This window comes from Procambarus clarkii, chromosome 14, assembly GCF_040958095.1.
Source record: "Procambarus clarkii isolate CNS0578487 chromosome 14, FALCON_Pclarkii_2.0, whole genome shotgun sequence".
Lineage (NCBI taxonomy): Eukaryota > Metazoa > Arthropoda > Malacostraca > Decapoda > Cambaridae > Procambarus > Procambarus clarkii.
The window spans coordinates 16,044,493-16,070,193 of record NC_091163.1 but is presented as its reverse complement, the minus strand read 5'-3'; the positions used below and the strand labels follow the sequence as shown (position 1 = coordinate 16,070,193).

General features: G+C 41.4%; 1 pseudogene; it reads right to left on the bottom strand.

Annotated features, from left to right (window-relative positions):
• Positions 1-25,701, bottom strand: part of LOC138364591 (uncharacterized) — a 68,991-nt pseudogene that overhangs the window by 6,766 nt on the left and 36,524 nt on the right.

Genomic DNA, 25,701 nt, shown 5'->3' with positions numbered 1-25,701 from the left:
ATAACTCCGTCAGTTGATTCATGTGTTGTTTCCAGCTATCGGCGTACACCACTATATCATCTATATACACGGTGCAGCCTTCCATCCCTCTTAGCACTTCGTTCATCATCCTCTGAAAGCAACTTCCGCTGTTCTTCATACCAAACGGAAGCACTTTGTACTGGTACAATCCGTCTGGAGTAGCAAACGCTGAGATCTTTCTCGCACTCGGAGACAAAGGGATTTGATAATACCCTTTCAGCAGGTCGACCTTGGTGACAAACCTTGCATTTCCTACTTGGTCGACGCAATCACTTATTCGGGGCATCGGGTGAGAATCTGACACGGTTATGGCATTCACTTTACGATAGTCAGTGCAAAAACGATATGATCCGTCACTCTTCTTGACCAGCACACAGGACGAGCTCCACTCACCGTTGCTGGGCTCAGCGAGATCATTCGCTAGCAGATATTCCACCTCCTGTCGCATGATCTTCCTCTTCTCGGGACTCACCCGATAAGCACTCTGCTTGATTGGCTTTCCTCCGCACACGTCCACCTCGTGCACCACACTCTTGTGCCGTCGGGGCACATCCGTGAAAAGCGACTTGTTCCTTCTTATCAGGGTCACTAGTTCTCTCCTTTTCTCTTTATCCAGATGACGCAGCCTGTCTTCTAGGTGTGTCAAACTCTCTGTATTCGACAGGCGCGTACCATCGGCACGGGCCCACTTTCTCTCCTCCGCTGGCAACACTTGGTCCATCTCCATACACAGAACCAATTTCCCCTCTCGCGACTGTGTTGCTCCCTTCACTCCCGCACTCTCTTGCTCCTCTGGGAAGTATGGCTTTAGACGATTGATATGACACACCTGTGTCTTGTTAGGGCGATTCGGCTTGCTGATCTCATAATTTACAGGACCCACACGCCGAACAACCGAGTATGGACCACCAAAGCGTGATTCCGTCACTCTACCCCTCCCAGGTAGCAACATCATCACTCTGGCTCCTGCCTCGAACTCCCTTGGGACAGCCTTCTTGTCGTACCAGATCGACATCTTCTCTTGCGCTGTCTTCAAGTGATCAGCAGCCAGCTCCTTCACCGTTTTCAATCGTTCATGGAATCTTCGCACATACTCTTCCACTGTCACTAATATCTTCTCCGCCGTCATCCGCTCCTTCAGCATCAATAACGGGCTCCTTACTTCGTGCCCAAACACTAGCTGGAATGGAAAGAATCCCAGAGACTCAACTATAGCATCTCGGATCGCGAACAGGGCTGGACAGACAGCCTCATCCCATTCCGCTCCCTGTTCAGCACAATACACTCATAAGATAGTCTTCAGAGTTGAATGGAACCTCTCAATCGCTCCCTGCGACTGAGGTCTATAAGGAGACGATCGTAGTTGGGCTATTCCCCAGCTCGCAATAGCCTGCCTAAACCACCTCGACTGGAAAACACTTCCACAGTCGGACTGGATCTCCTTGGGCACACCTACCCAAGCAAAGAACCGCTGAAGGTGTCCCATGACGCATTTCGATGTCACCTTCCACACTGGGATCGCCTCTGGAAATCACGTCGAAGCACACATGATAGTCAATAAGTAATTGTTCCCTTTTCTTGTCTTAGGTAGTGGCCCCACGACGTCGATTATTAAGCGCTCAAACGCCTGGCCAAATGCTGGAACTGGAACTAAAGGTGCTTTCGGGATGGCAGGGACGTTCTTCCCCGCTCTCTGGCACGGGAAACACGTCTTGCAAATTCTTCTTACATCCGCGTCCATGCCCGGCCAATAAAAATGTTCCCGAAGCCTGCCTAAGGTCTTGGTTACTCCCAAGTGACCCGCGGGATCCACTGTGTGTGCAAGCTTTAGCACCGCGCATCTGTACTGAGCTGGCACCACCACCTGATGCCTCACTCTCAGCATATCATCGCCCGCTTCTTCCCTAACCGGCCTCCACTGCCTCATTAGCACTCCCTTCTCCACGAAGAAATGAGTCGGTGACTTGGGGCTCGATCATTTGTTCCAAGAGGAGGCCAGAGGACAAGCGACAGGTGAGGAAGCGTCGGATAAGAGTGTCCAAGTTACTCTCACCAGTCCTTTAGGTATTGACCGCACCTGTCTAGGTGAGCTGCAAAAGGAAGAGTTTCCTGAGTTGGTACGGGAGGTGGAAGGAGGTCAGCGAGACCTCCTTCCGCCTCCTGTACCAACTAGGAAACTCTTCCTTTTGCAGCTCACCTAGACGGGTGCGGTCAATACCTAAAGGACTGGTGAGAGTAACTTGGACACTCTTATCCGACGCTTCCTCACCTGTCGCTTGTCCTCTGGCCTCCTCTTGGAACAAATGATCGAGCCCCAGGTCACCCGGCATGTTCTCTTCGGCGTGACTGGATCCGCTCACATCACCTTCATTGACGTCTCGTCCTGACGTCACTGCGCATACCGGAAATGCCACTCTCGCAATTTCCATTTGCCACTACTGGCGCCCGTCTTGCTGCTCTGTCGATAGGGCTCTACACACTCCTCACCCTTAATCAAATTCGGGAGAACACATCCCCCACAGGAGTCATTCCCTAGGATCACCTGAGCGTCCATCCTCGGCAGTAAAGCACAGACCCCTGCCAAGAGAGTCTGACAACCATAGTCTGAATTAAGAGTCACCCTATGGAGGGGCATCCTCACTTGTCCCCCCAACGTCCTTATCAGGGCCTCCCCTGTACTGGAACTTCTATAGTCCTCGGGGAAGAGGGATTCACTAACAAGGGTGAAGTCGGACCCAGTGTCCCTCAGCATCCTCGCTGGCACAGGATCAGCTCCCCTTATCTTCACCGTCCCCTCACACACAAAGGGGTGGATCCTCTTCTCCCTCATCACCGGCATATCACCTGAATAATCGTTGGCTTCTCCGCTTTCCATCCTCGCGAAAGCCACGTTTCCACCGTGCCTGGGGCGACCGCACTCCCTTGCAAGGTGTCCTCGTCCCCCACAGTTGTAACACCGACCGCCTCTCCTAGGCGATCCTCTACCAGTCCTCCTGGTAGCACCAATGGTAGAGGTTCCCTGAGTCCTCCTAGGACTCTCTGTCGTCGGTTCCCGGGCAGCAGCACTCGCTCCCGAGCTAGGTCCACTGCTCACAGGTTGGGGCTTCCTCCCCGCGTCCCTTGAGCTCTTGAACTGGGTTACCTCATTGGGTACACTACTCTTGGGAGAGTCCCCACCCATCCTCGCTCCTCCTGAACTCCTAAGGTTCCCTCCCGACCTGGGGTAAGGCGAGTGTCTGGGCGGCCCCTCCCTCCTGAGATGTAGTGCCTCCTCCAGCATGTCGGCTCGGTCCGCTGCAGCCTTCAGGTCCTTAATACCTGCTTCTCTCAACCTTACTCGCAACTCAGGATGGAGCACTGACATAAACTTCTCCATCACTATCAGTCGTTTGATATCATCCACCGACTCCGCTTCCTCCGCCTTCAACCATCGTAGGAATTTCCGTTCCATATCCCTGGCGGTCTCGGCGTAAGTCTTTCCCGACGCTCTTGTATACTCTCTGAACCGCTTCCGGTACATCTCCGGAGTCAGCCGGAATGAGTGGAGCACCGCATTCTTAATCGCGTCGTAACTAGTACACTCCTCTAGGTCCAGCATGTTATAGGCTTCCCGGGCCTCACCAGTCAACCTGCCCTGGACCAGAGCAGCCCAATCATCTTCTGGCCACTCCTTCAGAGTTGCTATCCGTTCAAAGTGTTCGAAGAACGCCTCAGCTTCTTGTGGTTCGAACGTAGGTAAGTCACGTTCCCTTACCTTGAGGTCATCTCGCCGTGCAGGTAGTGAGGGCAGACCACGCTCAACGCGACGCAATTCGACTTCTTTCTTTGCCTTTATCTCCTCCAGTCGCAGTTGTCTCTCTCCTTCCCGCTGCAGCCGAGCTTCTCTCTCACGCTCCTCTCGCTGCAGCCGTGCTTCTCGCTCACGCTCCTCTCGCTGCAGCCGTGCCTCTCGCTCACGCTCCTCTCGCTGCAGCTCAGCCGCACGTTCCTCTCGCTGCATTTGCGCTTCTCTCTCCTCTCGTCGCAGCTGGGCTTCCAGTTGCATCTTCATTATTTCCAGTTGCAGGCTCCTCTTACTACAGCTGGACCTTCCACTGCTCCCATGTTCACTGTGAATTCTCTCCACACTGGTAGGCGCTTGGGGTGGCTCTAGTCGGGACGGTTCACCTTGCGACGGCTCTCCTCGGGACGGCTCCTCTTGAGATGGCTCCTCTCCCGTCGCCTCCTCTCGAGCTGTGAGCTGTGCCATGATCTCTATCCTTCGCTCCGCTACCTTAGTCGTCCTCAACCTGATCCCAAAGTGGTTTGCCACTTGTTGGAGCTGGGCCTTGGTACACTCCTCCAAAATTCTCTCGTCCCTTGTGTCAATAAATTTCTTTACTTTGTCCTCCTCCATCTCTATATCATTGAGCATACACGACAGCACAGACAAGTTAGTAGGCACTAATTTCACCGTTTCAGTCCCTTAGCCGGTTGAGTAACAGTACTACTGAATTCACTGGCCACACTGTATTAGTACCCTGGCAACACTTGTCTTGAAATTTGGGCCACACTGTAGCTTGATCCGCGCTTCCTGGCGAAGTTCCCAGTTCTTGGCTACCGGGGTTCGAATCCTGGCAAGGTCGCCAGTTCTCTGTCACGTGGGGGGTGGTGGGCCGGGGCTCTGCTAGCACTCGGCTGCTAGGGGCTCAAAGGCCCAAATACTCAGCCCCTCCGACTCCCGGGATTCACCGGAGTCTCCTTGGTCACACAAGAGAGGACCAACAATGCCCACCTCCGCAGGTCTTTGCTTCCACCACAAAAGGGGGTGCCACTGATTCACCCTGGAAGCCCTTCAGTCAAACACGGGGAAAACTGCTGTTAACCGTTCCGGCCTAGACCCGTGGGGAGTGAAGGAGACTCAGGCTTACCTTATAACCATAACCTCCCTGAGTCCTTGCCTGCCAGACAAAATAGGTTGCAGGAACTCCTTTTCCCGCCTGTCTTCTCTATCTTTCTTCTTAGCAAGGTCGCCAGCTTGGGTTATTATATCTGCACCCCAGCAATGCAGTTTCAGTGGTGTATTAAATATTGTTTGTAGCCAGAAGATTGCTACTCCCATAGATCTGCTACTAGACTGTTGGCCCAGGGTACTCTCCCAGGAAGGTCTGTGTGGCTTTACCTCTCTCTAGCCACTACGTTAATAGTTGCCACCATTCAGGCACTGATACTGATCGGATGGCTAAGGGTACACTTTTATGTAAGTCTGTGCTGTCTCTACCACTCTCTAGACAATAGGAACTGCTATAGAGAACGTAGTGTTCCCTAGGTGGTACTATGATAACCTTCGTGTATGCTCATAGAGAAAATATCATAATGGAGGCACACTTAAACACAGTGATAAAATGTGTGAATTTACTGATGCAAATTACATGAACACACACACAATCACAAGTAATACATGAATATGGAAATATAGATAATAAGTCTGGAGATCGTCAGCCTCTTCTTCCACGACCTCCAACACTCCTTCAACTGGGCAGAAAGACAGGAAGTCCCACACTCTCACAGGAGGGCCTTTTCACCACGTCGGCGCCTCTTCTTCACTGTCCTGCCATCCATACACACTGTCCCCTCTGACAGTCCTGGACACAAGCTGCCTTGCAGCCTATTCTACTACTAAAGTATTAAAGTCCTGTTGCCACATACATAAGCAATATTGTGGCCTAACTAGCCTACTCACACAAGGGGTAATGGGAGGGAAAAATGATCTACCTTACATTCCTGGCTCACGACGCCTGTCCCTCGATGGTGTGAGGTTCCCACGCTTCCTTGGGTCGATCCTTGACGATCCAGGACGTTCCACAGGTCCCTCAGGTGTCGTGGAGCCTTCGCGTCGTCGCCGTTCCAATCCCTGAGATTCAGCTGCCCCAATCCTGGTTCATCGATGGGCGCTGAGCTAATCACTATTTTTCCCACACTCGCCCCTTCACAAGGCGTTGCTCCTTGTCCTAGGCACGGTGTCGTCCTTCCAAGACCCTCAGTGGATGTGACCCGGTCACAGCTAGGCTTGCCCGCCACACCTTTCTGACCCTCAACGTCCAGCGTCGCCGCCCTGCGTCGTCGCCGAATATTTTCCAAGTTTGGCCCTCTTTCGCTCAATAATCTGGGTTCCTTTTGCTTCCAGAAGCGCGGGTCTCCAATATATCGATGGGCTGCAATAGCCTGCACTAATCCACTAAGAAAGGCTTGTAGAGCCTCTAATCCTGGAGAGCAGACCGAGGTGCGTCCTGTCGCTTCCAAGGTCGGGTCACTTCTCACGTTGGCGCCGCCCGGGGCACTCGGTGACGTCATGGCGGGCCCTGATTTGTCGCCCGCGACCTAAGTCGGCCAATCCGCGATCGGCTAGAGTCCCTTCCAAAAGGTCATATCTGCATTAGGGGATACTCTTTCATTTTATAACAGGGCGCCAATTTCCCTTTATTTACAACTTATAATGTAACTTCCTTCCCTTTACTGGCAGTCGGTCTGGTCGCCACATATATCATTAGACTCCTGAACCTCAGAGAATCAGTAGGGAGAGCTGATATGACTCTTAAAGCAGGCAAACGAAAGAGATAGGAGAGGGCACCGTAAACAATATATATATTATATATATATATATATATATATATATATATATATATATATATATATATATATATGTCGTACCCTAATAGCCAGAACGCACTTCTCAGCCTACTATTCAAGGCCCGATTGCCTAATAAGCCAAGTTTTCATGAATTAATGTTTTTTCGTCTACCTAACCTACCTAACCTAACCTAACCTAGCTTTTTTTGGCTACCTAACCTAACCTTACCTATAAATATAGGTTAGGTTAGGTTAGGTAGGGTTGGTTAGGTTCGGTCATATATCTACGTTAATTTTAACTCCAATAAAACAAATTGACCTCATACATAGAGAAAAGGGTTGCTTTATCATTTCATAAGAAAAAAATTATAGTAAATATAATAATTCAGGAAAACTTGGCTTATTAGGCAAATCGGGCCTTGAATAGTAGGCTGAGAAGTGAGTTCTGGCTACTAGGTACGACATATATATATATATATATATATATATATATATATATATATATATATATATATATATATATATATATATATATATATATATATATATATATATATATATATATATATATATATATATATATATATATATATATATATATATATATATATGTCGTACCTAGTAGCCCGAACGCACTTCTCAGCCTACTATGCAAGGCCCAATTTGCCTCATAAGCCAAGTTTTCATGAATTAATTGTTTTTCGACTACCTAACCTACCTATCCTAACCTAACCTAACTTTTTCGGCTACCTAACCTAACCTAACCTATAAAGATAGGTTAGGTTAGGTTAGGTAGGGTTGGTTAGGTTCGGTCATATATCTACGTCAATTTTAACTCCAATAAAAAAAATTGACCTCATACATAATGAAATGGGTAGCTTTATCATTTCATAAGCAAAAAAATAGAGAAAATATATTAATTCATGAAAACTTGGCTTATTAGGCAAATCGGGCCTTGCATAGTAGGCTGAGAAGTGCGTTCTGGCTACTAGGTACGACATATGTGTATATATAGCGTACCTAGTATATATATATACACACAGGAAACTCTGTGTGTATATATATACACACAGAGTTTCCATATTAGAGATGAGTACTCAATGAGTTATATATGTACATACACACGGGACCAATGTTTAGTGACACTTTCTCTGTCAAGACAACATGCCTTGTTGTTGAGCTGCAACGCTCTGCACGTTGCTTGCAAAGAATACACTTCTATTAAATCATAAATTCAATGCATCTGTCAAGGTATTCTATAGCCCGAGTCTTCATTTGTAGTTCGTTAAGGGGACCAGACAACCCGCTGCTATCATCCAAGGGGCCAGATTCACGAAGTATTTACCCAAGTACTTACGAACGTGTACATCGTTCCTCAATCTTTGACGGCTTTGGTTACATTTATTAAACAGTTTACAAGCATGAAAACTTGCCAATCAACTGTTGTTATTTTATAAACAGCCTTCTGGTGCTTCGGAGCTCATTAACTGTCTAATAATTGTAAACAAAGCCGCCAAAGATTGAGAAAAATGGACAGGCTCGTAAGTGTTTACGTAACTTCTTCGTGAATCTAGCCCCCAGGCTCTTTAAGAAGCTCATAACTACGTAGTGAAGATGAAAGGCAATTAAGAACCTTTCCCTTATGTGTCGAGTGAGGGGCCTCAACCAATGAGAAGCCGGGGTGAGGGGGAGAGGATAAGTAGGAGGCTTTCATCTCTCCATTTATCACATATAATCGGTGACAGCTAATTAAAACGCACAAAGTCTGGCTCCAATTAGGCCGTTAGATCTCAATGCATTGAGAACGATCGCGAACGACGGATATGTCAAAGGGGATCGCCTGATATGCGACCTCATTATCACTTTGCAAAGTGGGTGGAGCCGACATTGAAGAGATTATCAGAGCAGCAGTGAGTAAGAGGAGCAGTCAAGTGAACTTTAATTAGTTGATGTACTTGTAGAGGGGGCTGAGTTATGGTTATGGATTAAAATCCGCTCTCTGGATACTCCCAAGCACTTGCCTTAGACTTTGTTATCAATAAATGGTGATTTAGGTGAACCTAACAATTACATTGATCAATTAGATTGATCAATTAGATTGATTAGATTAATAAGAAAATTAGGTGATCCTCGTGCCAGTCAAATCACTTACAAACCACATTGAAAGTTCAAATTAACATTCCACTTCTGTCTCGAAGTCTCGAACCCAGTACCACCGGAGTGGAAGACGGGAGTTTGACCGACCAGTACCATGCACAAATTGTAGGAATACCAGTCCAGCTGGTTCTTACAAGCACCAGGCACCAGCTGGATGATTGCAAGCACCAGCTGGATGATTGCAAGACCCAGCTGGATGATTGCAAGCACAAGTTGGATGATTGCAAGCACCAGCTGGATGATTGCAAGCACCAGCTGGATGATTGCAAGCACCAGCTGGATGATTGCAAGCACCAGCTGGATGATTGCAAGCACCAGTTGGATGATTGTAAGCACCAGCAGGAAGCAACAAGTAACCGTGACTCACCAATGACGTTAAGATGGACCAGCATTGACATCTTTGGCTCGGTGGAGATCTGGCACTCATAGGGTGCCAGCGTCACGCTCCTGGACGTACTTGATGACCAGCGTCCAGGTGCCTGTATCAGGGGTGAAGTGTACGGTCAGCCGGTCGTCCCTGACGAAGGTGTAGCGGTCCACCGTCAAGATGTCCGCGTCCCTCCGCCTCACCCAAGACACCTGCAGGACGGAGACCCAATTCAGGACCCTGAATGCATTGATTAGTTAACACACACACTGTAAATATGATTTAAAACGTGTAATGGTATTTTTTTACACAATGAGGCAGGATAGATAATATCTCTGTGAATGATTGGAGTGGAATAGGTTCATGTGAACTATCAGAGAACGTTCATCAAGAGCTGGAAATAATTATTTGATTTAGCGAGAAAACTATTTTAGACATACCCGAAGGACTTCATATCAAGCACTCGCATTTCATAAGAACATAAGAACAGAGGTAACTGCAGAAGGCCTCTTGGCCCATACGAGGCAGAACCTATTTATAAGATTTATGAGACATGAGATTTCATTCTCATAAGTCTGCTTACATATAATTACGTCGTAACATCTGCATAACAAACCAATTTACATGACGAAATCTACCAATTTACAAGAGAAATTCTACATGTTTACATTAAATATAAGACAATCTAATTCATCAACGTGTGTGATAACATAGCATTAACGATGAATTCAAATAAGCAACAAAGCTGCCCAGGGCACAAAATAAAAGTTAGACGTTTAATAAATAAATAAAGAATAAAGAATATGCCATGAAAGGTGATAATAACTGATAATTAGTAATGAATAAAATGGGCGATAAATCCCCCCCCTCCTAAAAAAAAAAAATAATATATATAAAAAAAATTACAAACCTTCACTATTAACACCTCAAACTTTGTCGTTTAAGAAGAAAAAAAATATTAAAAACTTCAGTATGAAATAATATTCTGAGTTAAAAAATACAAAAATGTCTGTTTTAGACTTTTGTTAATTTTGTTGCACTAACCGACTTATCTCCAAGCTGATTGACAGTGCAGGGAAGGTAGGCGACGGTGTCCAGGTGTACAGTGATGTTCAGGGGCTGAGGGCTGGGGAAGTAGGGACCCATGTACAGCCCTGTGCCTGCCCCTGCCTGCCCCACCATGTTCCCTGCGGGAAGAGAACCATAAGTAAGTTAGATTCAAGGAATGATTTGTTGAGCGTATAAGAAATGGTGTGCTGTTGGTTTTGGTAAGAGAGTTGACCAGACCACACACTAGAAGTTGAAGGGACGACGACGTTTCGGTCCGTCCTGGACCATTCTCAAGTCAACTTCTAGTGTGTGGTCTGGTCAACATACTTCAGCCACGTTATTGTGACTCATCGCCTGCATTTGGTAAGAGACTATTTCTTGTACCGAGTTATATATATTTATGTCGTACCTAGTAGCCAGAGCGCACTTCTCAGCCTACTATGCAAGGCCCGATTTGCCTAATGAGCCAAGTTTTCCTGAATTATTGTATTTTCTCTAATTTTTTTCTTATGAAATGATAAAGCTACCCATTTCATTATGTATGAGGTAAAAAAATTTATATTGGAAATAAATTAACGGAGATATATGACCGAACCTAACCAACCCTACCTAACCTAACCTAACCTATCTTTATAGGTTAGGTTAGGTTAGGTTAGGTAGCCGAAAAAGTTAGGTTAGGTTAGGTTAGGTAGGTTAGGTAGTCGAAAAACAATTAATTTATGAAAACTTGGCTTATTAGGCAAATCGGGTCTTGCATAGTAGGCTGAGAAGTGCGTTCTGGCTACTAGGTACGACATATATATATATATATATATATATATATATATATATATATATATATATATATATATATATATATATATATATATATATATATATATATATATATATATATATATATATATATATATATATTGGTGTATACTGGCAGCAGGTTTTCTTTCAAACATGTTTCATTGAATATGACCGCATATTCTGTATTTATTATTTTCTGGTCTAAACCAGAAAATAATAAATACAGAATATGCGGTCATATTCAATGAAACATGTTTGAAAGAAAACCTGCTGCCAGTATACACCAATATAAACCCACATGACCCAGCAGTCCGCAATACAGAGTTTACCTATAGGTATAGGCAAGAGCTCATTCGGCATCAACTAAACAAGAAGAAGGAAGCCCTCCAAACCTTTATAGAGCAGGCGGAGCATCTGTTAAACAAATGGACCCAGTACGACATCCCTATCCAACTCAAGCAAACCATCAACAGTGAACTATTTAACCTGAAACAACAACATAAAACTCTTGTAGAAACAAAGACACTCCGTAAGTTAACATCCCTAAACGGTCGACAGCTAAAAATCCCTCGTCCTAAAGTTGGCTACTTTAACCTGACTTCTTATGATCTTACCCAGGACCAACGAGACCTCTTAAATCTTGGTCTAAATTGTCAATTCTTATCTAAACCAAAGATGCATCAAAAACGCCTGGAAATCGAAATGCTTCTGGACGATATCCATAAGCTAGAAGACAACAAAAAAGTCATCACCACTGACACACTTCAAGCTGAACTACTTGCAGAAGCAGGGAAAAAACGAGGAACATATTCATCTACAATCTTAACCCCACGACTCAAAGAAGCAGCGAAACAACTAAAAAATCTGAAAGACGTAACAATAAGAAAAGCCGACAAAACAGCAGCATATGTATTGATTCCTACCCATGAATACATGAACAAAATTAGCGACATCCTAAGTGACGACTCCAAATTTCAACGAATCACGAGGAACCCCGTAGAAGACCTTAAGCGGAAAGTAAACAAAACAATTACAGCAATCAACGCAAAAAAAGGTAGTGTGCATTTCAATGAACTTCAAGGCGACTATGGCTTAGGATATGCCTACGGCAATGTTAAGACGCATAAACCAGGTAACCCACTACGCCCTATAATCAGCCAAATACCAACCCCAACTTATCACCTGGCAAAGAAACTCAATGAACTCCTAACTCCATACACTCCAAGTAAGTTTAGTCTACAATCATCAGCAGATTTCCTAGAATTGATCAAATCTACCCAGCCCGATGGAATCATCGCTTCCCTGGACGTTGAATCCCTTTTTACCAACGTCCCCAGTCGACACAACCATAGGAATGATACTGGACAGAGTATACAGAGACGAGAGCACCCCCAAATTAGACATACCTGAGCCACACTTGAAAAGTCTTCTCGAAGCATGTACAAAGGAAGCCCCTTTCATCAGTCCACAAGGAGACATGTATTTACAAATAGACGGAGTAGCAATGGGCTCCCCCTTAGGAGTTTTATTTGCTAATTTTTATATGGGAACCATCGAAGATAGGGTCTTCAGTAGCAGACAAAAACCAACTGTATACTGCCGTTATGTAGATGACATATTCGTAATAGTAAAAGACTCAGATGAACTAATTGACCTAAAAAGACACCTAGAGAGAGAGTCAGTACTCCGATTTACACATGAAAATAGTGAAAATAACAGTCTGCCATTCTTGGATGTACTAATAACAAAAACAGGAACCTCTTTAAGCACCAACGTATATACCAAGCCCACCAACATAGGATTATGCCTGAACGGTAGAAGTGAGTGCCCCCAAAGATACAAAGCCAGTGTTCTCAATGCTTATATTCGTCGAGCGCTTACCCACTGCTCTGAATGGAGCAACGTGAGTAGAGAGTTTGAAAGAGTAACTCAGGTATTGGTGAACAACGGATATAGCAACGCGGAAATAAACGCTGCTATAAGACACTTGGACCGGTGGTATAAATCAGAACCTAGAACAGAAACCACAACACCCCCAATAAAATTATATTACAAATCAACCATGCACAGTGAACATATAAAAGAGGAAAGAATAATGAAAGAAATAATCCGTAAAGGAGTAAAAAGCACTACTCCTAACCAAAACATAAACCTGATAATATTCTACAAAACCAAGAAGACTTCCGAACTCCTTATCAAAAACAGCCCGAAGCCGACGGAGAACCCTCTACAGCAGTCAAGCGTTGTATACATGTACACTTGCCCCCACGAAGGATGTAACCTTCAATGTAAGTACATAGGTATGACGTCGACCAAGCTGACGAGGCGTTTGACATGCCATCTTCAATCTGGTGCCCCTAGGAATCACATGAGACAAGCCCATGACATTACTCTAACAAGAGAAATGTTGAACAAGAATACTTGCATAATAGACAAAACCCAAGATTCAAGAAGATTACAAATTCTTGAGGCAATTCACATAAGAATAGAGCGACCTACCATGAACACCCAAATCACGGAACTATTTACTCTACCCACCATGAGAGTAAGGACAAGACAAGAACATATCGATGCCAACACAGAAGACAATGTCCAACATAACAGGCCAATTACACTGGATTAATCTTTGTGTTTAGATAGGAGATGCCTCGTATGGGCCAATAAGCCTTCTGCAGCCCCTATGTTTATCCCTTATGTATCCCCCCATGTTTTTCACCTTCATTGTATTATCACCTGACCTAATGCGGGTATAAAATCAACTAGTATTGTAAGATCTGTTCACTTGAGAATGAACCATGGAGGTTCGAAACGTCGTGCAAATTATACAAATAAGTGTAATACACTCTATAGTAAATCACTTCTTTTCTTCACCTTAAAAGTACGAAAATGAGTTTTGGAGAACTCCTATTCCAATTAAGCCCTGATGCTAAGAAAATAGTTAGAGGGATAGAAGCCCTAAACCAGAAAATAATAAATACAGAATATGCGGTCATATTCAATGAAACACATATATATATATATATATATATATATATATATATATATATATATATATATATATATATATATATATATATATATATATATATATATATACATAAACAATGGAAGGGAGTACCACCTCTAGCTGGAAGAAGGGGGACCCATAGCCTCGGAGGAAACCACGCATAACGCATTAGAGGGAATGTTTAGATCCCCTCCAATACAGTTTCTGTGTGCTTTTCTCCTACCACCCCCTTCCTTTTTTATTTTTTGTGCTTTATTATGCATTTGATGGTTACAAGATATACATGGGTTGATACAAAAATAATAATGCAAAAAGGTGCTTAAAGGTTATGGATCTCTTGAAAAACACAACAATGGGAAACATTGATGAATGTCACAGACGGGTTCGATCATTGTTGCAAGTCAAACACTTCTTCGAATTCCTCTGAAGTTGGACTAGTGCCCAAGACGCAACAGGCATTTCCCCTCTGAATCGCAACACTGAGGCGCTGGAACAAGAAACTTTTTGCTCTCTGGTCTTTTGTAGCGCTGATCAATTTGTCCCCCAATTCCTTCAGGAACATCAATGCACATTTTCCCCACGAACCGAGGGTCTCCGAGCCGATCGGAACAAAGCTGTAGCAGTGTGCTAGACCTCTGTATTTAATAATTTTCTGCGATTCCCTGAAAGAAGCAGCACCACCGCTTTCACGTGTGCTGTAGTGGAGGTAGGTACTGGCCAGTGTGGCAGCGCACGTGTAGTCCCATACCACTTGCTTACCATCCTTCCAAGGTAGCAAGGTGACCTTGCTATATATATGCTATATATATATATAGCTATATATATATATATATATATATATATATATATACATATATATATATATATATATATATATATATATATATATAAATATATATATATGTATATATATATAAATATATATATATATATATATATATATATATATATATATATATATATATATATATATATATATATATATATATATATATATATATATATATATATATATATATATATATTAGTATATTTTGGTAGCAGGCTTTCCTGTAGACATATATAATTAAATATGACCGAAAAAGTAAGATTAATAATTCTAACACGAATTTTCTCGATCTTTCTTACGTTTCTTTTCCCTGTTGATGGTAATTCAAAGATCAATTCTCCAAAATTCATTTTTATTTTTAGTTTGAGGCGACACTTAAGCGCGTTTCGTAAAACTTATTACATTTTCAAAGACTTTAGTTTACAAACACACAACTGAAACTGAATAGAGCTTACACATCTTCGATCTTATATCTACATTTGGGTGAGGTGGATGAGGTGAAAACAAACTTTCAACAATGGGTATTGAATGGGTATTAAATTCAAACACAAGACAGAACATGAAACAATAGGTATTGAATGGAAGTAATTGTAGAAAGCCTATTGGTCCATATTTCTTGATGCTTCTATATTGGAGCGGAGTCTTGAAGTGGGTAGAATATAGTTGTGCATTAATTGGCTGTTGATTGCTGGTGTTGACTTCTTGATGTGTAGTGCCTCGCAGACGTCAAGCCGCCTGCTATCACTGTATCTATCGATGATTTCTCTGTTGTTTGTTAAGATTTCTCTGGTTATGGTTTGTTTGTGGGAAGAGATTATATGTTCCTTAATGAAGCCCTGTTGCTTATGCATCGTTAAACGCCTGGAAAGAGATGTTGTTGTCTTGCCTATATACTGGGTTTTTTGGAGCTTACAGTCCCCAAGAGGGCATTTGAAGGCATAGACGACGTTGGTCTCTTTTAAAGCGTTCTGCTTTGTGTCTGGAGAGTTTCTCATGAGTAGGCTGGCCGTTTTTCTGGTTTTATAGTAAATCGTCAGTTGTATCATCTGATTTTTGTCTGTAGGGATAACGTTTCTACTGACAATATCTTTCAGGACCCTTTCCTCCGTTTTATGGGCTGTGGAAAAGAGGTTCCTGTAAAATAGTCTAATAGAGGGTATAGGTGTTGTGTTAGTTGTCTCTTCAGTGGTTGCATGGCGTTTTACTTTCCTTTTTATGATGTCTTCCACGAAACCATTGGAGAAGCCGTTGTTGACTAGGACCTGCCTTACCCTACAGAGTTCTTCGTCGACTTGCTTTCATTCTGAGCTGTGGCTGAGGGCACGGTCGACGTAAGTTTTAACAACACTCCTCTTGTACCTGTCCGGGCAGTCACTGTTGGCATTCAGGCACATTCCTATGTTTGTTTCCTTAGTGTAGACTGCAGTGTGGAAACCTCCGCTCCTTTCCATGACTGTTACATCTAGAGAGGGCAGCTTCCCATCCTTCTCCATCTCGTAAGTGAAACGCAACACAGAATTCTGCTCAAATGCCTCCTTCAGCTCCTGCAGATGTCTGACATCAGGTACCTGTGTAAAATGTCGTCAACATACCTGCAGTATATGGCCGGTTTCAAGTTCATGTCGACTAAGACTTTTTGTTCGATGGTACCCATGTAGAAGTTTGCAAACAGGACACCTAGGGGAGAACCCATGGCGACCCCATCTACTTGATTATATATGTGCCCATCCGGGCTCAAGAAAGGTGCCTCTTTAGTACAAGCTTGGAGTAGTTTCCTTAGACTGTTTTCTGGTATGTCAAGAGGAGTACAGGCCGGATCACGGTACACTCTGTCGGCTATCATCCCGATTGTTTCATCCACAGGTGCGTTGGTAAACAGTGATGCTACGTCCAACGAGGCTCTTATCCCTGTGGCCCGTGTTCCCCGCAGCAAGTCAACAAATTCCTTTGGAGACTTCAGGCTGAAGGCGCAAGGGACATAAGGAGTCAGCAAGCCATTGAGTCATTTCGCCAGTCTGTACGTTTGTGTGGGTATCTGGCTGATGATTGGCCAAAGTGGGTTTCCAGCCTTGTGTGTCTTGACATTTCCATATGCATATCCAGGTTTATATTCCCCAATAATCTTTGGCAAGTGGAGTCCAGATTTCTTGGCGTTCACAGTTTCGATCAATTTGTTGACCTTTGCTTTCAGTTCGGCTGTAGTGTCCTTCGTTACCCTTTGGAATTTAGTTTGGTCAGAGAGCATGAGGTTCATTTTCGCCAGATATTCGTTTTTTTAAGAATGACGTATATTGGCGACTTGTCGCCTCTCCTGACAACTATCTCCTTGTTCTCACGAAGGCTTTTAGCTGCCACTTTGAGCTCGGGAGACAGTATGGTGCTTCTGTAGTTGCCTCGATTCTTTCCTCCTTCCGCAATAAGTTTTGCTTGTAAGGTATCTCTGGTGGTGACCTTCTTTTGTGTTTCGAGGTCGAATATGTCGTCCAACAGAATCTCCAACTCCACATTCCGGGCCATCTCACTCGGTCTGGACATAACGTGACAGTTTATACCCAGATTTAGGAGAGTGACTTGGTCCTCAGTGAGGTTGATTCCTGCACACAACACCGATACCCCCTATTAGACTATTTTACAGGAACTTCTTCTCCACAGCCCATAAAACGGAGGAAAGGGTCCTGAAAGATATTGTCAGTAGAAACGTTATCCCTACAGACAAAAATCAGATGATACAACTGACGATTTACTATAAAACCAGAAAAACGGCCAGTCTACTCATGAGAAACTCTCCAGACACAAAGCAGAACGCTTTAAAAGAGACCAACGTCGTCTATGCCTTCAAATGCCCTCTTGGGGACTGTAAGCCTAAAAAAAACAGTATATAGGCATGACAACAACATCTCTTTCCAGGCGTTTAACGATGCATAAGCAACAGGGCTCCATTAAGGAACATATAATCTCTTCCCACAAACAAACCATCACCTGAGAAATCTTAGCAAACAACACAGAAATCATCGATAGATACAGCGATAGCAGGCGGCTTGACATCTGCGAGGCACTACACATCAAGAAGTCAACACAAGCAATCAACAGCCAATTACTACAAAACTATATTTTACCCACTTCAAGACTCCGCTCCAATATAGAAGCATCAAAAAATATGGACCAATAGGCTTTCTACAATTACTTCCATTCAATATCCATTGTTTCATGTTCTGTCTTGTATTTGAATTTAATACCCATTCAATACCCATTGTTGAAAGTTTGTTTTCACCTCATCCACCTCACCCAAATGTAGATATAAAATCGAAGATGTGTAAGCTCTATTCAGTTTCAGTTGTGTGTTTGTAAACTAAAGTCTTTGAAAATGTAATAAGTTTTACGAAACTCACTCAAGTGTCGCCTCAGACTAAAAATAAAAATAAATTTTGGAGAATTGATCTTTAAATTACCATCAACAGTGAAAAGAAACGTAAGAAAGATCGAGAAAATTCGTGTTAGAATTATTAATCTTACTTTTTCGGTCATATTTAATAATATATATTATTAATAATATATATTCTCTGGCGATGGTTTGGTTCGCCAGAGAAATCCTAGTAAACAACACAGAAATCATCGATAGATACAGCGATAGCAGGCGGCTTGACGTTTGCGAGGCACTACACATCAAGAAGTCAACACCAGCAATCAACAGCCAATTATTGCACAACTATATTCTACCCACCTCAAGACTCCGCTCCAATATAGAAGCATCAAGAAATATGGACCAATAGGCTTTCTACAAACACTTCTATTCAATACCCATTGTTTCTGTTCTGTCTTGTGTTGATACTTTTAATACCCTATTAATATCCCCTAGTGTTCTGTCTTGTGTTAATGCCACATCACCCTTCCCACCTCACTCAAATGTAATGCCACATCACCCTTCCCTCCTCACTCAAATGTAGATATAAAATCAGGGAAACGCAAGTTCTAATCAGTTGTGTATTTGTGAAGTCTTTGAAAATGTAATAAGTTTTACGAAACGCGCCCATGTCGCGTCAGACTAGAAATAAAAATGAATTTTGGAGAAGTGATTTTTGATTTACCTCCAGCAGTGAAGCGTAATGTACGAAAGATTGAGAAAATTCGTGTTAGAATTATTAATCTTACTTTTTCGGTCATATTTAATAATATATATATATATATATATATATATATATATATATATATATATATATATATATATATATATATATATATATATATATATATATATATATATATATATATATATATATATTTATATATATATATATATATGTCGTACCTAGTAGCCAGAACGCACTTCTCAGCCTACTATGCAAGGCCCGATTTGCCTAATAAGTCAAGTTTTCATGAATTAATTGTTTTTCGACTGCCTAACCTACCTAACCTAACCTAACCTAACTTTTTCGGCTACCTAACCTAACCTAACCTATAGAGATAGGTTAGGTTAGGTTAGGTAGGGTTGGTTAGGTTCGGTCATATATCTTCGTTAATTTTAACTCCAATAAAAAAAAATTGACCTCATACATAATGAAATGGGTAGCTTTATCATTTCATAAGAAAAAAATTAGAGAAAATATATTAATTCAGGAAAACTTGGCTTATTAGGCAAATCGGGCCCTGCATAGTAGGCTGAGAAGTGCGTTCTGGCTACTAGGTACGACATATATATATATATATATATATATATATATATATATATATATATATATATATATATATATATATATATATATATATATATATATATATATATATATATATATATATATATATATATATATATATATATATATGTTTGTTTCCTTAGTGTAGACTGTAATACATATATATATATATATATATATATATGTATATCGTACCTAGTAGCCAGAACGCACTTCTCAGCCTACTATGCAAGGCCTATTGTGATTTCTGTGTGTATTGTAGAAGCCACCTTTATCCATAACCTTAGAGTCGACAAAGAATTTCAACATTAGGACAGGTAAATGATAACGGAATAGGCACAGGGTTAGTAGACGAGATGTTAAAAGCTAGTCCTCACTTCTTCGTAGACAATGGCTAGTGCGCTAGTGCATACGCGGTTATAGTTACGTTACCTCTCAGATACGCACCTGTTAGGTAAGTACCGAGTACGTGATATTTAAGCTGCACGGCACATGATAGTTAGGGAACACAATAGTTGATGGGTAAGCTACTCAATAGATGATTGATGACCACTACAATAGATGACGGATGGCCACCACAACACATTACGGTTCCCTAAACTGCAGCAAAATCTATTTCGACAGCTGCCCTGCAGTCATTAGCTCACACATATTAATTACATTTGAATTCTACGGTTGACTGACTTCAATAATGCATTCTTCAATTTGCTCTTCAACTAGATACTTTTATAAAACAATTTATGACAGTTGCAGTGGCAACTATTCTCTCTCTGTAGGGAGAGAGAGAGAGAGAGAGAGAGAGAGAGAGAGAGAGAGAGAGAGAGAGAGAGAGAGAGAGAGAGAGAGAGAGAGAGAGAGAGAGAGAGAGAGAGAGAGAGAGAGACAGAGAGACAGAAAGAGAGAGACAGAGAGACATTTATCTGTAGGTCAGGGCTAACTTACCTAAGATAAGAACGACAAAACACAGTAGCAGCGACCAGCTCTCACTCTCCATGCTGGCATCGATCGATCCCCCGTCTCCCTGGTGTTCTTCTATCACTTCTTCTCTCATTAATCAACTGTTTATTGACCGTCTTCACTTAAATTTAAATTTTAAAGTTAGTTATAGTTTTTAACAAATATGTCATATTTGGTTTGGCTGCATATTATCTTGCATTTCTTCCCACTTTACATATTCATATTGTTTAATTTTTTGCTCCATTGCTAGCTTGAGTATTTTTATTATCTACTTTTCCTCTCATTATTAGTGTATATATGAGAATTATGATATTTCTCAGGAAGAGGAACGATTCCTCCTCATTTTGCACTTTCTCATCACTTCATATTTTCTGTTAAGGCACCAATAAACAACCCTCAAACACGGACTCTGACACCGCCACATCTTCTCTGCTTAAGCAAGTTCAGACCACATCCCTGCATCTTCAGCACCAGGGAGGATTAAAGGATTAAATCCGATAAATCTTGATCAAATCCGTGCATCATCAACACCGTTGGAAACGGATTTATTTACGAATCCGCTCTGTACTGGCCGTCAGCACTGATGAAAGGCAAATTTTTACCAGACTGTTACATCATTAAGATCGAGAGGAGTGGAAGCAGCAGCATCCGGATGTGCCAGAGGCTGGGGGAGGACTTAGCATCATTCCTCTCCCGTTACTGTTCTTCCCAGGCCTTGAACACTTGATCAGAAAAATAATTGTTGTGTTTATTACGTTAGATCGCTGGGATTTACTTCACATGAACACTTACTCTGAATAATAGATTAATCATTGGAATTGGTACACGTTTTAAATGAAATGAACATATATGGGGGGGGGGATAATATTGATTTGTTTGTCTTGTATACCTAATTTTGCCTCGACCTTCTAACTTGTGTTATAGATTCCAAGCAATTAATATAAAATTTGCAGCAATAAACGCTATGTTGCAAGAGTTATCTCCAATGAGCTATAGAGAAAAAGCAATTTCACTAAAAGAATATATATATATATATATATATATATATATATATATATATATATATATATATATATATATATATATATATATATGTCGTACCTAGTAGCCAGAACGCACTTCTCAGCCTACTATGCAAGGCCCGATTTGCCTAATAAGCCAAGTTTTCATGAATTAATGTTTTTTCGACTACCTAACCTACCTAACCTAACCTAACCTAACTTTTTCTGCTAACTAACCGAACCTAACCTATAAAGATAGGTTAGGTTAGGTAGGGTTGGTTAGGTTCGGTCATATATCTACGTTAATTTTAACTCCATTAAAAAAAATTGACCTCATACATAATGAAATGGGTAGCTTTATCATTTCATAAGAAAAAAATTAGAAAAAAATATATAAATTCATGAAAACTTGACTTATTAGGCAAATCGGGCCTTGCATAGTAGGCTGAGAAGTGCGTTCTGGCTACTAGGTACGACATATATATATATATATATATATATATATATATATATATATATATATATATATATATATATATATATATATATATATATATACATATATATATAAATGTAGAAATGTCCACATTTCTGTCCACACGAGTGGATGTGAAGAGAACTAATGTCAGTGGAGATGGGTATGATGTGAAGATATATTTAATGAAGAGTGTATGTGGCCTTCTCACTCTCATCACAGTGATGAAACGTGACAGGAAAAGTGTGTGCGAGAAAAACAGAGAGATAGTGTGGCTTTGTGTGGGGGAAGAGAGAGAGAGATAGTTTGGCTTTGTGTGGAGGAAGAGAGAGATAGTTTGGGTTTGTGTGGGGGAAGAGAGAGAGAGAGAGATAGTTTGGCTTTGTGTGGAGGAAGAGACAGAGAGATAGTGTGGGTTTGTGTGGGGGAAGAGAGAGAGAGAGAGATAGTTTGGCTTTGTGTGGGGGAAGAGAGAGAGAGAGAGATAGTTTGGCTTTGTGTGGAGGAAGAGAGAGATAGTTTGGCTTTGTGTGGGGGAAGAGAGAGAGAGAGAGATAGTTTGGCTTTGTGTGGGAGAAGAGAGAGAGAGATGGTTTGGCTTTGTGTGGGGAAAGAGAGAGATAGTGTGGCTTTGTGAGGGGGGAAGAGAGAGAGATAGTTTGGCTTTGTGTGTCATAATATTCGCTGTAAGGTCAACATAATTATGTAAACACAAACATGAGGTGTTGCACTCTCCATGGCTTGTTTGTAAATAGAAAATCCTTCTAACTATCATGAAAAAGAAACATTGTAAACCACAGAAGAATGTGAACCCCTTTTTTTGAGCGCTTCGATTGTTCAAAAACACTCAAGTGTTCGTTTTCCCTTCCTATTCCCCCAGTAGTAATTATAGGGACTTGGTTTTGAAGTTATTTAAAAAAATGGGTTGATGGTGTTATAGGGAAGCAAATAGACGAAGAGTTATGTGTACTGAGGCAAGAAAAGGCTTTAAACTTACTAACAAGAGTCAGAATTAGCCTTTTTCTGTCCTTATTTGTTAGAAATAAAATAAAAATTGACAATCCTGGAAATAAGTAGTCGTCACTGCTTCTAAATTTTATTAGCATATTTCAAAACATTTAACAAAATTCGCACGATATAAGCAAAATTTAAAGTTAAAATAAATCAGCGTGGGTGATGTAGAGAGTGAACAATGTGATCCACATAGTAGACTTGGAGTAAGGACTGGGAAGGCGTTATGAAGAGGCAATATACCAAGAACAAAATAAGTGAAAACTGTAGGTTACCACTCAACACATTCTCCTGGTTATATAGTACCTATTATGACGGTCGTCAGTAGTCAGAATTCGTACGTTCTTAGGTTTTAGATAGTAATATAGTGACTAGTAAGTAGTTTAAAAAAAAAAAAACATCGATTTTGAACCAAAAAATTATTTGCAAAAACACACAAAAAAAAAAACAATAAAAAACATAACATATATGAGCATTCATGAATTATTTAGAGATAACTAATTCAAAAATACCTAAAATCGAAAAGTCCAATTAAAAATTAATTTAATCCCAAAAACTGTGGGTGTTGAAATTTGTCAAAATCAAATCAGAGCAAATTAAAATTCCTCTTCGTCACATCGATATAGAAACCTTAACTTATTTACAATTTACTCCCCCCCCCAAAAAAAAAAAATAAATAAATACATAAACCCACTAAAAATTATTTAAACCTAATAAAATTTCCCTACCTGCCAAAGACATGTACATCAGATAACACCAGATAATCAGTAAATATCAAAGATAAAGAAACTAGTTAATAAATACAAGGATATACACAACCAGAGGTTTACCTGGCTTTTGTCCTAGACTAAAGTATACTTTGGTGGTTGGTCAGTAAACTATTGAGGTGGCCATTGTTACCAATTGTGGTAGCTATTATGGCCAATTGTGGTAGCTATTATGGCCAATTGTGGTAGCTATTATGGCCAATTGTGGTAGCTATTATGGCCAATTGTGGTAGCTATTATGGCCAAAATTGTGGTGGCCACATAATGCCCTTTTCACGGTCGATGGACCTTAAGCCCAACACCAAACCGACAAACGAATTATTTACAAAAAAATTCGTTAAACGAATGCAAATGTGTGTTTTTTCTGACATATTTTCATTCATTTTCACGGGGACAGTACGCCTGTGTATATATAATTTTACTTTAGGCCTGTATCGAGGTCCTCTCCGTGGCCGAATTATTGATTTTCCTCAAGATGCCACCCACAACAGTTTGCTTTCTCCCGGGTACCTTATTTAATGCTAGTTGAGCAGAGGTATTAAGTGAAAGAAAACGTGCTAAACCATATCTGTCCTGCCCTGGAATGGAACCCTAGATCCCTGAGTGTGAGTTGAGAACGAAGCCAACTGCAAGGGAGCTGTAGGGAATTATCCTCGTATCCACATTTTCCTACTCATTATCCTCATATCCCTACCAAGTGCTATATATACTATATACCGAACCTTACCTGGCGTAACCAAATCTAGGTCAACCTAACCTTACCATATCAAAAGTGGCCTAACCAAATAAATCTTAACCTGAACCTTAACTCTCCTAATCTAACCTAATCGACAAAGATTAAAAGACAAACCTTCCCTTTTTCTAGTATAATCACTAAATAATCCTTCTATTTCCCTAGTATGGTACCTAGATAATCCTCCCATTTCCCTAGTACGGTAACTAGATAATCCTCCCATTTCCCTAGTATGGTACTTAGATAATCCTCCCATTTCCCTAGTATGGTAACTAGATAAACATTCACTTTTTTTCTCGATAGATGGAGCCTAGAGCCTAAAAAGAGAGACAGCAGCTCAGGTGAGGAAGAGAAGATTGAATCCAGCCATGCAGATAGTTATTAAGCTGTTAAGCTGTCTGGAGCGAGCTTCTCTGACTTGTGAAGAGTGATGTCGAGTGACAGTAAAGTGAATCTTGCGCTTCTTCAATAAAGTTAAGATCAAGGAAGACTGAGGTCGTTGTCGTCGAGGGCATCTCGACAGTAAAGAGGAACCTGAGGCTCATATAACTTGTTTTATTATATAATTTATTTGTCTGAAATACGAATGACATGTCATAGAAATGTTTATAAATTTCTATTTGTTTTGTTTTAAAATTAGGTACTTGTTGAATTATTAAGTAATCGGCAATTTTATGCGTTTGAAAATATTACTAAAAAGATTACAATAAAATGTATATTATAAGTTTGCAATTTATATTTTTGACCATAATAATGAAATTAATTGACGGAGGATTTTTCCAGACCATTTTTCAGCAGTTTCTTTATTGCTATGTAATACATTTTCTGAGAGAGATTTGGAGGGAGAGAAAGAGAGAGAGAGAGAGAGAGAGAGAGAGAGAGAGAGAGAGAGAGAGAGAGAGAGAGAGAGAGAGAGAGAGAGAGAGAGAGAGAGAGAGAGAGAGAGAGAGAGACAGACAGACAGACAGACAGACAGACAGACAGACAGACAGACAGACAGACAGACAGACAGACAGACAGACAGACAGACAGACAGACAGAGATAGAGACAGAGGCAGAGACAGACAAAGACAGAGAACGCTCAGAGAATCTTTCACACACTCTCTTTTTTTCTCTCTCTCTCCCTCTCTCTCTCTTTCATTTTCACCCTAAGTCACTGCTAGTGGCCCTAAACTCCACTCTCCCTCACTACTAGTGCCATCATGCCTCAACCTTCTTCACTGTAGGCATC